At 42.5% G+C, this 15,453-nt stretch overlaps 1 long non-coding RNA gene across 1 annotated transcript; it reads right to left on the bottom strand.

The window, feature by feature from the left end:
* Positions 1-649: 649 nt before the first annotated feature.
* On the bottom strand, positions 650-15,443 carry LOC129117660 (uncharacterized). The gene is made up of 3 exons (XR_008533870.2): positions 15,002-15,443; positions 14,316-14,384; positions 650-747 (listed from the first exon to the last, which is right to left on the bottom strand). It is a non-coding gene; the product is annotated as an uncharacterized LOC129117660 (long non-coding RNA).
* Between the last annotated feature and the right edge of the window lie 10 nt (positions 15,444-15,453).

Raw genomic sequence — 15,453 nt, 5'->3', positions numbered from 1 at the left:
TAAAACCTTCAAGTAAACAAATCTTTCTTGGTTTTATCCTAAAATGCTTGGATGAAGCCACCTCTTGCTGTAAAGTTCAGTGTTAGCCTTGAGGTACAGGATGGTAAAAATTCTATTTGACACTATATTTTAGAGCAGGACAATAATGCATCCTGGTTCCCTTGCTTTAAAACAGACTTTTTTTTGGTAGTAGAGACATACCATAGTCTGTGTCCCTGCTGAAAGTAAATCCCACAGCAAATGGACCTTTTGTTATGACTTGTGAGAATGTATAGCACTTCCTAATTTGAGGAAGAAAGTAATAAAAACATGGATGAATGCCCATCCAATTCTATGTTTGTTTGAAAAATCTAGATAAGAGTGTTTTAGAAGATAAAGTCTTAATTGGCATGTTTCTCAATAATTTAAGAGGAAGGTCAAATGCATGATAACATGTGTAAGAGGATGGGATTTTCTTCTGTTTTTCTTTTTACCTTTAAGCTACCAGGAAAGCTAATTTTCTTATAACTTTGCTCGAGGAGCCATTGGAGACCTCACATGTTCACTTTGAACCTTTTCTGCCCTGAAGAAAGACAGAGAGATAAATTTTCTCCTGAGTATTTTTCAGTAATCGAGTTAAAAGTCAAAATCAAACAGTGCGAAACTCAACTTCCCTCTCATTACTGAGGAATCATTTGCATAGATTTTCCTGCTGCCATAATTTCCTCCTCTTCTTTGTCCAGAAGTCTGGAGACTCTGAGGAGTCACCTAGGAAAGAGTGGTATGAAATTAATGGTCACTACAACACAAATGTACGGATCCAGAGGTAAATATGTCATGTGATATTTGCACTTAAAGACAAGGAAAAAGAACATAAACCAAACTTTCACCTCCTCCCTTCATAATGCATTATTAGTAACAGTGTCTTTTTTCTGTAGGGTTCTCCCATGTGCCCTTCATTAATCTAAAAGAGTAGCACAAGATTAGCTTGATTTATCATTGACATTGTTCCCTGGCCTTAAAAAAATGTTGTCTTTTAATCCACCCCACTGCAAAAAATGCTGAATGACTTTCTAAAAGGTGGGTGAAATAGTTGCCGTAGCCTGAAGGCAGCAACAATGTAAATGCTAACAAGTTATTCTGGTTTTACATGTCTGTTCACCTTTATACAGATTCTACCACCTCTGCATCTCATACTGCATGTGTTAATGCTTGGGAAGTTCTTTTGGGCCCTATAAACAATCCCACAATAGTCTTGAATGTAAACTGAAATAGTTTTCTCTAATTCTCTGATGCCTATTTAATAAGCATATTCTTGCTCTGCACATTTATGGAGTGCCTAGCTTTGCCACCCATACACATTCTCCCATTTTATGATCTTATTTTTTTTCTTAATTCAGCACAATAACTTGGATTGTGACAATTGCTTATTCAGTTTTAGAGAAAGTAAAAACACAATATCCTTCTCTAAGACCAGCCCACATCTTGAATCCATATGTTTGAGTGTGTAAGAAAATTGGATCTGATGCCCCCACCATGAACAAATCAAGCAAGAAAGGGTGACAATGGTGATGGGAAGAGCAAGGAGCAGTCCAGTGTATAATTGTACCCTTTAGAGTGGCTTAATCAATGCAAAATTCAGAGAAAATATGCTCTGTTTCATTGTGACCTGATGGATAGCACATTTCCCTCTTGTCCAATTCATCAGAATACTCTTATTTAGGGTTGAGAAATAAATTTACAATCCAGGCCATTTAGTTCACAACCTGTTGGAGTAAGAAACCTCCCAATAGTAAGAGAAGCTTTCTGTGAGTCCAAGTACATTTTCACCAAAGCCTCTGGATCCTGACTGGTTCTCACTGAAGTAAAAGCCACAACATCTGCTGCTGTCAGCACCCTGAGGTTTCACCCAGAAGTGAGAAGCCCAGTACCAGCTGCTTGCCACAGCCAACCCCCTTTGTGCTCAACACCAGGGCACCCTGAGGGATTCCTCCAGAGCCACCAGCTCCAGACAGGTTCCTGCTGTCCAGAGCAGCTGTGGCAGTGCTACCAAAATATTTTCAATTTTTTTTCAGAGGCTAATCAAGTAATGAGCAGACTACAAATTCTTCTGGTGTGAAGGGCTGCAGAGAACAGCAACATCAGGATCTTCCTGTTAGTCATGGTGGCTGCCTGCAAGCTACCAGGGGATCTGAGCTGTTGCAGCTTGCACACAGGTGAGGACAGGCTGGAAAAAGGACACTTAGAAGTTGAATCAAATTACATATTCCTCCAGGCAGCTGTGGCCATGCTGGACCCCAAAATCTCCCCAGGAACCACTTGTTAATGATCTCACACTAGATTTTAGCATGGGAAGGGACAGATTGCAATTAGAAACATTGGACTTGTTCTTGATCTCTCTCCTCAAGCAAGACAGCAGTTCTAGGGCTGCAATGGCTGGAGAGGGAGGAGCTGGCACTGGAAGAGGTGGTTGGTCCCAACCAAGGCTTCATAGGCTCAGGAATGAAAAATAACAAGGGAAATAAGAGGTTTCATGTTAACACAGCAACTGGAATTTGAGCCTGAAAAATTTCAGGGGGTATTTTTCTTTCTATTTATACAAAATTTATAATGCAAATACAACTGTGTTTTTGTATGCTGTGCCTTTCAGCTCTATTTATAATTTGACCATCATTTTCAATCCTGGCTGATTAATATTAGTCCATTAAAATCATGCTCAGATTTCTAAAGAAACATTCTCCTTTTTTATTGTTGTTGGAAGTGGTGAACTCTTGCCTTCCCCTATGGCATGTGTAGGATGGTTTTGCCTTTCGGCAGACTCTTAAGGCAAAGTGAAACACTTTCCCATCACATAAGAGTCTCAGAAATTAGGCTCTTGAGGATATCCTGTTGGAATAGAGCTGCTGCTCTTGCCCTGTCTCAGTGCTCCAGCAGAGTCAGCCTGTGAACTTGGAACCATGGACTCCCAGCAGTTTGGGTGGAAAGGAGATCATCTCTCCCAGCCCTTGTACAGAATGGGGCCCAGTGCAAAGCTGGGACAATGCTTCCTCCTCCTCCTCCTCCTCCTCCTCCTCCTCCTCCTCCTCCTCCTCTCCACCAGGTGTTTGTTTGCAGGGGGCCATAGGGTCTCCCCTTCTCCAGGCTGAACCAGCACTGTTCCCCCATCCTCTCCTCGAGCAGGGTGGCTCCAGCCCCTGGGATGCAGCTGTGGACCTCCCATCCCATCCTCTCCTGTCCCTCTGGCTTCTGCTGCAGGGGCTTCTTCCAGCCCTGGGACAGCAGCTGCCTGTGGCACATTGGCCATCACTCCATTCCTGTCCACTTTATCCACAGCAGCTCAATTTCCTTGCCTGTTCCACATGCAGGGAGATCAGAAGTGCCACTAAAATCCAAATCATCTTTGCTGAGGACTAAAAGATCCCATCCACATGAGTGAGCTGAGTCTATGCTTCTAAAAATTGTTCCCAAATGTTTGCTCATGCCATCCTCTTCCACAGTGACTGCCCACGGACTCACACCACACACACCCTGCTTTCATCTGAGTGAGTCACCATCAGAATGTCCTCACCAAGACCATGTTCTAACAATGGCCAGAAAAACACTCTTGTATGCATTTGTCACTTTCTGTGTAAGATAATACCCTCACCTTAGTTCAGCTGCATCAGAAGGATGAATGAATTATTAATCTGGGCAGTGTTCAGATCTGGGGGAGGGGAGAAACACCAACATTTATGAATTATCTTATGAATACAACATAAATTATTCAGAAGCTATACATCCTTCTCACAAAGGAAATGAAATATTTTTTGTTTGTAGTAGGCTTGCAGACTCCTAAACAGAGAAGGAAAGAAAGATAAATCTTAAAACAAAAATGCAAACAAAAAAATGTAAATAACCCTGATTTTAAAGACCTCATTGGCAAAGTTTACCCATATCACATTTACCTGTGACTTTGTCCACCATTTTAGGGTGGGAAAAGTGCTTTTTTTCTTAAGATAAACACTTTTGAAGCTCTAGTTTTACTTGAGTAAGTTAATTTCATTTTATTTGTTTATTGCCTTTTGTGTGTGTGTGTGTGTGTGTTTGTGTGTTGTAATGAAATCTCAAACATTCTGTAATATGCCAACTTTCATTAATTAGAACAAAACCCCTTTAATTCTATTCCTGCCTGTGGTAATTTTACCATGAGTTTAACAAAGCCAGAACTTAACCCTAAAATTTCAGAAACTGGGGGAATGACTATACACAGAATTTTGAACCCCCTGGACTTATTGTTTTCCTTTTTGAGCTCACACTCTTTCACAGCTGTAAAGGCTTGTGGTTTAAAACAGAAAGGCAGCTTGTATGAGGTAGGCAAGTGAGGTTTTTCTGACCAAATTGAAGATTTTTTCTTTCTTTATTTATAAGCCCTAGGGGGAAAAAATGCCCAAACATTTCTTTCTACTTTATTTGCTGCTGCAGTAGCTCCCACTCATTGGTGTACTTCTGCAAAGAAATTGTTCTGCCAAATGCAAGTAAAGTGTACTGAAAGTACTTAACTGATCTGTTGATGGATGATGTAAATACTCTCTTTAAAGGGGTACTAATTGTAGAGATAATTATAAGCATTTTAAGGGCCTCTCTTTTTATTGACAGCATTGCTCAATATCAGTAACCCATTTAATAAGCAATACAATCATGCAAAGGAAATGCTTACATTCACTGAAAAATAAAAAAAAATTCAAAACTCGGTTTAGAGGCTGGAAAAGCAAATTAGGTATCACCTACAAGATGCCCTTTTCTCTTTCATTCATTCTTTCATACTTTGGGACCATCTCCAGGCAAAACATCAACCCTGAAACCTGTCCACAGCTTCATAATAAAGATCTGAAATTTGCTTTGCATGTACTTCTGCAGAAGGAAAACAAGGGCAAGCCCCTTGGCTGCTGTAAATGGAAATAGCACCATTGGCTGTAGCAGTGCTCTACTGCATTGCACTTCTTTTTTGGACATGCTTCCTATGATTTGAAGCATTTCTGATGCATGGAAAAGGGAAGGGAGAGCCTGGGGTACCATTTCTCTTTGCTGTCTCTCAGAAGTCATTTCAGATTGATCCACCTTAGGAAAAACACATTGCTTTAATTACATTCATTAGGAACATGATATTTTAAACTATTTTATACCCTCATAAATTCTTGTACCTTACCCAAACTCAGTTTATTTTATCCCTTGTTTAAGGGAAGGCATACTGCTGCAGCTACCTCTACATCATGAAAGTTTTATTTAAAATGACTTAATAAGAAAACTAAACCTGCAACCATTCTAGTTCCCCATTCTAGTTAGTTCTAGGCAAGAACTTGTTCAGCTTTGCTTGGCCATTCCTTTGAGGGATGAGTAGGATGGCACTTCATCTGAGAGGGGCATTGTGTTGCTGCATGAGCTCAGGCCCTTGATGGCTGGTCACAAACACCTCCATGGCTGACCTCAGGCCAACCTGCAGAGCAGGGCTTTAGTTTCTGAAGCATAGAACCATTAGAAGTGAAAGGTGGGAAAAGACCTTCAAAGTCACATAATCCAACCTTTGACTGACCACCACTTTGTCAACCAGACCATGGCACTGACTACCATGTCCAGTCATTTCTTGAATGCCTCCACAGATGGTGACTCCACCACTTCCCTGGGTAGCCCATTCCAAAGATTAACAACCCTTTCTCTGAAGAAATTCTTCCTGATGTTCAGCCTGAAAATCCCCTGGCACTGCTGAAGGCAATTTCCTTTTGTCCTGTTGCTAGCTCCCTTTATTTTAGAAATCAGAAGGGAAACTTGCTTCTCTACAATTCTGCCACTAAAATGTCTTCCAAGAAAAAACCAGAAACCTCAAGATAAAACTCATTTGCTACTCTCAAAAAGAAGGAAAAGCATCAAGAAATCATTGTTGCTGTGTTCCTAGGTTTGGGTAGATCAGGGACTGAGCACAGATTAATCCCAAGCTTTGAGTTCTGGCTACTACTGAGAAGTAAAGAGTACATGGCCACAACTGGATGGGTATTAATGAGGATCCTGGTACAGCACTAAACAAAGACACCTTGCAGTGCATCTGGGACAACACAGCTGTTCTTGAACTGACAGGATGCAGCAAAGGACTGCTGGCACCTTGGTCCTGATGAATTCAGTGAGGTCTTTGTGAGACTAAAGGCTGATGTGTGAGGTCCAAGGTGTGGGCTTTAAATGAAGCATGTTTGTATATCGTGTCTGTGTGTTTCTCCTGCAAATACAGACACATAAAAATACACTTAGGTTCTGAGCCCTCACACACTACTGGAAAATAAGTAATTTCATGGGATTGTTTTGGCTGATAAATCTGATGATTGCTTTGTTGGTTTGCAGCAAATCTGTAGACTTAGTAAGAGAAGATAACACCAAAGTTAACAATCACCCCACCAGAAAGATTCAGGCAATTGGTGCCTTTGCAAGCCATCAGGAAACTTCCATGGAAGCTCATCCTTACAGAACACAAGCTGGTTTGCTTCTCCTGGCACTGGGCAAATGGAAGAGGTAAAAAGTAATTATATTATTTCAGTAACCACACTCCAGTTGCAAATGCTCACATGGCTCTGGCTTGCAGATAAATCTTTCTAGCTGGACTACTCATTAGTCTTACAAAAGTAAACATAAACACTGATGAGTACAAACATAGACTGTTACGGAAATTCTGTGGTATCTGAAAATCTTGCAGCTGCTCTTACTCCCAAGTCCAAGTTCATCTGGAAGGACTAGAATATGGAGAACTGAGAGTCCAAAAGATTAAAAAAAAAAAAGAAAACCCTAGGCAGTGTTTTCTCTAACTGGAAAGTACAGAGCAATCAGCTTGAAAAATTACAGGCTCTCTCACCTAATCTTGAAGCTGATTCTGTGAACACAGTGCTGAAATTAGACACCATTTTAGGTGGTATCTTTTTAACCTGATGGCATCCCTGTGTTGTAAAAATCCTTTGCATGTTGGTTTAGGTATTTTTGCCTCAGGGTAATTTCAGTATCTTGCCCCTTTATGTTCTAGTAGGGAAGCAAGTGAACAAATGTACAAATATGCCATGGTAAATATGTAAAGGCATTTCTACTCTTACCACAGAGGGATTGATCTAAATTCATTAACATACAGACATGGAAAACTTGATTGAAAAACTAATTGAAAAAGAAATTGCAAATAGCATTATACTAGAAGTCTTGTAAAAATGTTGGTTTTCTACATAATTTTTATTTCAAAAGCTTTTAATTTTTGATAATGTATAAATGCTTATATTCAATTCAGAGTTTTTCTTAAAAAAAAAAGAAGAAACATAGTAAATTTAATAACTATAAATGCAAGTGTACTTTCAGTTCCACTTTTTTTATATATTTATGAAAATTTTGGGCTCACCTTGCATATCTCAGTTATGTTTTCTCCAGTCTTCATGGTTGACAGAGTTAGAGATTTATTTTAGATAAGGTAGATAGCATTAGATGGTTAGCAGCCTTAATTTAAAAAAAATCATAAAACCCACACAAAAACAAAAAAAAAAAGGTTAAGCTAAACTTAAACCTTAAGCTTAGGGTTGACATGCTAATTCCATTCTAAGGGTAAGTAAAGAAATATTTTAGAATGAGGAATTTTATGTAAATTATTCAAAATATTTCAAGCTGACTCACAGTTTTTCATCCTTCATTGCAAGTTTTAATTTAACAAAAATGAAACATTTAGAGTCTTGAAAATAAAAGAACAAAAGGTTCTAGTACAGAAAACACTAAACAATGTAATCAGTTATGTTCTTTAAATATTTTCCCTCTTAATCAAGAAAAAAGAAAGAAAAAAAGCCAACAGCCTACATAGAGCAAATTACACAGAAAAATCATAAGCAACTGCAGCCTGTGAAATATTGCCAGTCACAAATTTACCATGACACAATGCAGAGGAAGCTGTAGTTTGAAGCCCAAGCTGTCAAATCTGAATTTGGAAGTCTCAAAATGCATAGTTAAACTTAGTGACATTAGGAAGATATTGAAGGGAGATGGCCAAGAGGCACCCAGGAACTGCCTCATTCCCATGATCCCCCCTAACTTATGTTTCTAATACAAACATTAAAGGAACTGCTGAAATCAGTGAGGAAAAACCCAGCACTGCAGGATTCAAGGAAAAGAAGGATCTGTGGTGTGAGGGAAGGGAAGGGAAGGGAAGGGAAGGGAAGGGAAGGGAAGGGAAGGGAAGGGAAGGGAAGGGAAGGGAAGGGAAGGGAAGGGAAGGGAAGGGAAGGGAAGGGAAGGGAAGGGAAGGGAAGGGAAGGGAAGGGAAGGGAAGGGAAGGGAAGGGAAGGGAAGGGAAGGGAAGGGAAGGGAAGGGAAGGGAAGGGAAGGGAAGGAAGGAAGGAAGGAAGGAAGGAAGGAAGGAAGGAAGGAAGGAAGGAAGGAAGGAAGGAAGGAAGGAAGGAAGGAAGGAAGGAAGGAAGGAAGGAAGGAAGGAAGGAAGGAAGGAAATGTCATTGATTTGAAAGTAAGGAGAGTTGGCCTGGTAAAGAATGAAATAATAGTTTTTTGTTGTAATGAAGGTTTGTACTGATTTATTGAACCTGTTTCTCCCTCGCTGCTTAGTCTTTCAAATAATTTTCTGTGTTACTTAGGAACTGCAACAGAAAACAACAACAACAACAACCAACAAAAAACAAACCACACACACACACAAAAAAAACCCCCACCCCAAAAAACCTAACAAACAACAAAAAAACCCCAAAACAAAACAAAAACACCCCACAAAACATTAATCACTAGGGGTGCATTCATCCCTACTGCATATAGTGTTTTTCCAGTAGTTATAAGGTATTGAAAATTAAGGGTCTTATTATGTTCCCAAGGAAGTAGTGGCAAACCCACTTTTGGTTTTAAGAGGAACAAGACAGAAACTAAAAATTGATTTTATACCTGAATGTCTTAGTTTGAATATCCAGTTTTTAAACATAGCTGGCCAAAGCACGGAATTAAGAAGTATCTTTAAAAAAATTAAATATTAATTTTTATTTCATTTTCCTTATCATAATACGCATATCATAATAATAATGTATTTAAAACATCTCCTAGTTCTTTATTTTTAATTTAACAATCAAAAATTAACCGAGTCTCTTCTCCCTGTAGTGCATTTTCATTTGTGCCCATGTAGAGCACTGGCCTCATGAAGAGAGGCTCTGAGCTGTACCAGGTTAACTGCAGCCATATAGAAATTAGGACTGAAAGGCAGGAATGATTCATAGCCTATATCATAGTTTGGTTTACTGCTAGGGCAAGAGGTTTGGAGATTATCCTTGGTTTCTTCTCTCTTTCTTAAATAAGGCTCTAGGAAAAACTTTTGGAATATGAAAAAAAAAAGTATGCTAAAAACTTTAGAGAAAGTGTTTGCTTTATAAAAAAAAAAAAAGTTGTTTTAAATGTTTAATGTTGTTTTAAATGTTTGTTAAAAATAGAAACACAGAACACTTTCCACACACCTGCAGAAGTAACACAGGTGCAAATTGGGGTGGCAAAGTAAAACTTCTTTGTTGTCAGGGTATTAACAGCATGTTTCATGAAAATGTGTATCAAATAACCAATAGGTAAATATTTAGCCAATCACACTTTGGTTTCTCAGAAATACTATTTGGTTTGCTAGAAATACTATTGTGATGGTTTGCTCTAAGCATACCATGTCATAAGGGGGCCTTAGGACTTCTTGCTGCCTTTTGAGGCTCAGTAGTTGTGCTTGCTTTAAGATTCCAGTCAAAGGAAATCCCCACCAGCTGCTTCACTGGTTGATTTTCTTAAAAACCTGCTTCTTGCCTGTAACTTTGAGCTGTAGATCTTCCTATGTTTGTGGGATTGACTGAGAAGTTCTCTGATAGCTCTTTTCCTTCCTGTTCATTCTTCCAGAGGGCTGAGTTACTTCATTGATAAGTTAAATGGATCACTTCTTTAAAAATAAGACAATCCTTTTGTCTTTATCAGTACTCTTCTCTGTAGCTCCTCCATCATCCTTCTTAAAGTGCAGATAATGGAATGGGACTGCTTTAGCAGACATCACACCCCCAGTGCCAAGCAGAGATCCTTCAGACTCTGTGCTCCTTCCTGACACATCCATTTCTGTGTACCCAATATTACAGCAGCTCTTTGGGCCACTGCACCACACGAGGTTAATTTTCTTACAGCATTACCATCACATAGATTAATTTCTTCAAAATCCTTCTCCTCTCTATTTGCTGCTCCCCAAAAAGGGCAGCTTGTATCTAAAAATGATACAGCATACCTTGTGTGTTTCAGTAGCCATAGAGATTGTGTAAAGAAAAACTATTTTAGAATTCTTGAACCAAAAATTTTGCATTTGGCAATGGGAAGCAATCCATATGTCTTACATTTTGCAACAGTGAATCATGCTTTAAATCCTGAGTAATCCTAGTGAATTAAGTGAAACCTTTTAAAGTGTAAAATATTATACAATGCAATGTCAATATAAACAGGGAACTGTCACAGGCTGCATCTACACCACTCTCAGTCTAAAACAGGAGTGCACTTCTGAAACTGATCTCCTGACTCTCTCCCCATGCTGAGCTTTGGGACACAGACCAGAGCAGTTTCTGAGCATGAGAACTCCTTTCCCTTTAGGTGAAACCAGCCCAACCAGTGCACTTTGAGAGCTTGTCCAGGGTGCTCCTGTCAGGCAGGACCAGGCTCTGGCTGGACAGCCCCAGGAGGCACCTGGATGCTGATGTTGGTGCAATGCAGACACTTGGTCCTTGCATCCCTGTTTCATCCTGTCCACTGCCCACAGACATGTCTGTGTCTTGTCTGTTTGCTCCTCTGCATGCATCCTCCTCATGAGAGGGACTGGGCTCTCCCTCACCCCTGGGGCTTGTCCTGACAAAGTCCCCACTGGGGACCAAAGACCAGTATTAACAAGAATTCTTCAGGAAGATTAGGCCTTCCCAAGGGTAGACTCCTGGTTCCCACCTCACTATAGCCACTTTGAGAAGTGTGAGCAGAGCTGCTCCTGCTGCTGGCCTCAGAGGGTCAGATAATCCTCACAGGACCAGGGGAGACATCTGACAGCAGTCTCACAACACTCAGGATCCATACACCCCCAGAAACCCTGAGCAGCTAGGGGTGATGATGCATAGTTAACACCTCTCACATCCACAGCACAACCTCCTGCTGAGTCTGGCTTCTCTGCAGAGAACTGATCCTGTTCACTCTCTAGGTGTTTCACTCTCTTGCAGCCAGCTCCTAGGTAGAACTACTTTTTCTTCTAAAACCTTTCATGGGAGGAAAAAAAGGTTTGAAATGATAAACTGTCCCAGACATTAATTCAGCACAGCTGGGGCCATGCAACACTGCATGGATGAGGAAAGACAAGAAAAGAGATCATCACCCCTCTCTTCTTTCTATTCCAGACTGGCAGGAGGCCAAACTGGCTCTAAGAGTAAATTAGAGCAACATAAAAAATCTCTGTTCCATCTGAGGATCCTGAGGGACCCATACTGCTAGCTCAGCCCTTCGTGTCAGCCCACTAAATAGATCGGAGGAGCGTAGATTACATACATCAAAGTTTCTGATTTATTTTACCTTAAGTAATAACAAGTATGTGTTCAACATACTAAATATCTTCCATATAGTAGATAGGAGTGTTGCTGTAGCTTATGTAGATTTTTGGAAAATCTAATTCCAAATCTGTTCTTATGATCTTATAGAAAGAAGCAAAAACATATTTGGTGTGATGCATACCTAATACATGGTGTTCCTGAGCAGCAGATGTGCATTGGTTGTACAATGGCATGAGGAAGGAACTATGAATAGTGCATCCCTCTTTGCAACCTCTGCAGCAGAGCAACAGCATCAAAATTCTTATCAGAGGTTATTAGGTTGGATTGAATTCCTGTTAAAGCCTGAGAAATCTAAGTCTTCACATCTCAATGGTGGAATAAAAATGATCACTAGAAGGTGCAGGTATTACAGGCCACATGAATCAATCTATAGAAAGAAATATGATAGAAAAAGGATCAGACCATGCTTCCTTTGCAAAATCAAAAAAGTTATGACAGTTTTATCTTCCAGAAACTTTGAAACAAGGTCTTCCACTTACCTTTTTATTTCTGATAATATCATTTTACTCAAGAGGTCTACTTGCACAAGTGGTCATGATCTTTCAGTCTAATCCAAATATATCAATGAAGTAATAAGTGAAGGAAAAAAAAAACCAAAAAGAGATGGTCTCAATTCCTGAAAATATCTTAGTCAATCAGAATTTCCTTCTAAAATTGAAACTCTTGGTATTAACAAGTGACTAAATGAGAAACCATTTTTTTGGTGCTGTGAAGCAGTTGCTCATGAGTGACTCCATCAGAACATTCATCTGAAGAATATCAAATATTGTAAAGATGCTCACAAAATAGAAGTCAGAGCTTGCTGCTACAGAAGTGCTAAATAGTAATAATAACAATGTGCTAAAAGTCTTTACTTTCCCTCCACAAATAGTTTGGCAGCATACCTCACAATAGGAAAGCTGGGGTTTAACATATTTGTAAGTATGACAGTGCAAGGGGCTACACGTATAGAATATCTACCTACTGCAATGTGAGAATGGAATAGTGCCCCTCTATCCCAGGAGTGTGGGGATATCTATTCAAGTTCAGTTCTCACTATTGTAGCTAAAGTTTGCATACGAATTTGTCTTAAAAGCTTAAATTAGCAGCAGATACTTTTTTTTCCAGTCCATAATAGGAGTAAATAATTAATCTGCATTTCAGGGGCTCTTTTTTTTTTTTTTTTAAGAATTATTTAACTGAAGTAATGTAACAGAAGAAGCAATTATTTACTTTGTAATTCTTCACTTTTTCAAGAGAACTTACTTTTATTTAGAAAATGGAAAACATGGCATGAGGGGAAAACATAGAAACAGTTACCAATGCAATACAAGATGATGAAGCACTAGAAAATAACAATAGGTTTCATCTCATAAAATACAAAATATTTTGCCTTATGATCCCATTATCTCCCCAGTAGGCCAACCCTGCTGGCCCTTGACTTTGATTGTTTCAGGTTAGGGTTTCCATTTTAATGAGGGTAAGAAAGCTCAGCTCTGGCTCCCTTCATTTGGAGCTGCAGGGCTGTGGCACTGCTGCTGATCACCATCGCAGCGACACGAGTCATGAAGCTGAAAAACAAGGCTCTTAAAAAAACAGTGATTTCTTTATATATGGTTACTTTGGGGTCTTCTCTTACACCAAGGCCAAAATTATTGCAATGGCCAGAGTAGTGATTCACTCTTCTATCCTTTACCGTCACTTTATAGTTGGGGATTTTTTTTTTTCATTTTACCTGGAAAAAACCCAAGTCTTTATCATGGGTCTGTGCAGCTCCTCTTAGCCAAGCACAGCCTGAAAAAAGTGCCTTCCTTGATAACCTTCACTTGAAGTTCTCGGCAAGGATTACGTCAATATTAACCCCATCCCCCGGGGGTGGCTGCCTGGCTTCCCAGCCACAGCTGCAGGACACCAGGGCTCCGGGCCGGCCACAGCATCGGCTGGGAAAGTGAAGGGCAGGCGATGCAGCCCCCGGCTTGCCCTGCTCCCTGCAGGACTGACTGAAACTCCACCAAACACAGGCAGCAGCGGCTGTGCCCAGTCAGAAAAGAGGAAAAGTCATTTCCTTGTATCCGTATGGCGTTGCAATTTAATTTCCTCGCCATCACAATGCTTTCAGTGGCCCACCAAGCTTTCCTTGCCCGTCTCCCTGCCCGCTCAGCAGAGCGTGTGGCCAGGCCTGGCCGGGCTGGGCCCGGCTGTCCGAGGGCCTGGCCGGGACAGGGTGCCTGTCCCGGCTGGGGGTTGGAACACTGCGGTAGGTCCATGGCCAGGCAGCGCGGGATGAGCGTGTGCTGCTCCTCAGCAGCGGAAAGCCCAGCACAGGGCTGGGAAGGCTGCCAGGACAGACCTGCAGTGCTGCGGCTCCGGGCATGCCGCTGTCCCGCTGCCCCCTCAGCCCTCCCGGCCGTGCTGAGCCACCTCCCGAGGGAGGGGGACAGGGACGGGACGTGTCACAGCGGTGACAGCTCTCAGCTTCCTTGCTGGGCCACCGCGCCTTGGAAGCTCTGCGAGTCTTGACTAGGGACCATTTCTGATGAGTTTACCTCATTGTAAGCCCGCGGCACTTTAAAAACAAGCAAGCAAACAAAAAAGCGCAGGAGCTAAAATTTTTGGCCCATCTCGCTATGAATCTGGAGGGTGTTTTTTGTTTGTTTACATTGCCGAGTAATAAAAACGCAATGTAGGTTTTGCATTTGGAGAAAAATAAGGCGAATGGGAGCTTACTTGGAAAGGGAGACACGTGTCTGCCTGTCTGTCTGAGTGCAGATGGCCTTGCACTGCAGTCTCGAGGCTCTGCATACGAAAATGAATCACATCAGCCTGCAACATTTCTCAGTGTTTCGAGAGTTCTGCTTTCAACACAGATATGAATGTATGTAGCAATGATCTTCATTGTCCTGACTTGGGTGATGTCATATTTTTCCATTAGGATACTGGGTGACAGCACATTTGTAGGCTTTGGGCTAAATGTATAACGAGCATGAAATTCCCTTTAATGTCAAAATAAAACCAAAGGAGAAAAAAGAGTGGAAAGGTCATATGGAAAAAACCTCCAATAATAAATATGACTTTTGGGGCCGCCTGAGTCTGGCTGTCACCGTGATGAGCCCACCGAGGCAGACACCCCGGCAACATCCCAATAATCTTATTATTTGCATGACATTAGCCATGAGGCGGGGGGATGGGGAGAGGGGTGGGGGAGGGGAAGGGGGAAGAAAGCCGCCAAAAGCATCCAGGCGGCCCCGGGCGAGCGGGCGGGCCCCTGGCGGTGGTGCCGGGGTGCGGTGGCGGCCGTGCCGGGCGGGGGCTGGGCCGGGCGGATGGCGGTGCGCAGCTACTCGCGGCGGTGCGGTAGCGGCAGCGGCGCGGAGCCCTGCGGAGCGCGGTAATGATGTCAGCTTGTTATTTACCTTCCAGCGCCGGGTGACGGCGCAGCGCGAAAGGAGAATCAATCAGCCGCCGGGTGACCCGCCAGGCGCAAAAAAACCGGAGCCGAGCGGGGGAGGGGAAGCACATGGAGCCGCGTTGCATCATCCGCCCGGGGTGGGGGGGGACACGGGCGGGACGCGGGGACACGCGTGGGACGGGCGCGCTGGAGGCTAAAGAGTCGCGGCGCTGCCGCCCGTGGGTGCCGCGCCCCAGCGAGATGCGATAAAGCCCGTTTGTGCTGATTCACAGCCCGCCCGGCCCCCGCGCCCCGGGGCGCTGACTGGGCACCGCCGCCCGCCCCGGACCGGGGCAGCGGTGGCGGCGCGGGGCGCGCTCCCGCAGCGCCGCCCGGACAGTCCGTCCGCGCCGCTGCGCGGGACGAGCGGCCGCGTCCCGGGCGCCGGAGCGCGCCCCGCGGGGCCCTGCGCGGGCC

The sequence above is a fragment of the Agelaius phoeniceus genome, chromosome 2 (genome assembly GCF_051311805.1).
Source record: "Agelaius phoeniceus isolate bAgePho1 chromosome 2, bAgePho1.hap1, whole genome shotgun sequence".
Taxonomy (NCBI): domain Eukaryota; kingdom Metazoa; phylum Chordata; class Aves; order Passeriformes; family Icteridae; genus Agelaius; species Agelaius phoeniceus.
The sequence above is the reverse complement of the archived record's forward strand: the minus strand, read 5'-3'. Positions and strand labels throughout refer to the sequence as shown.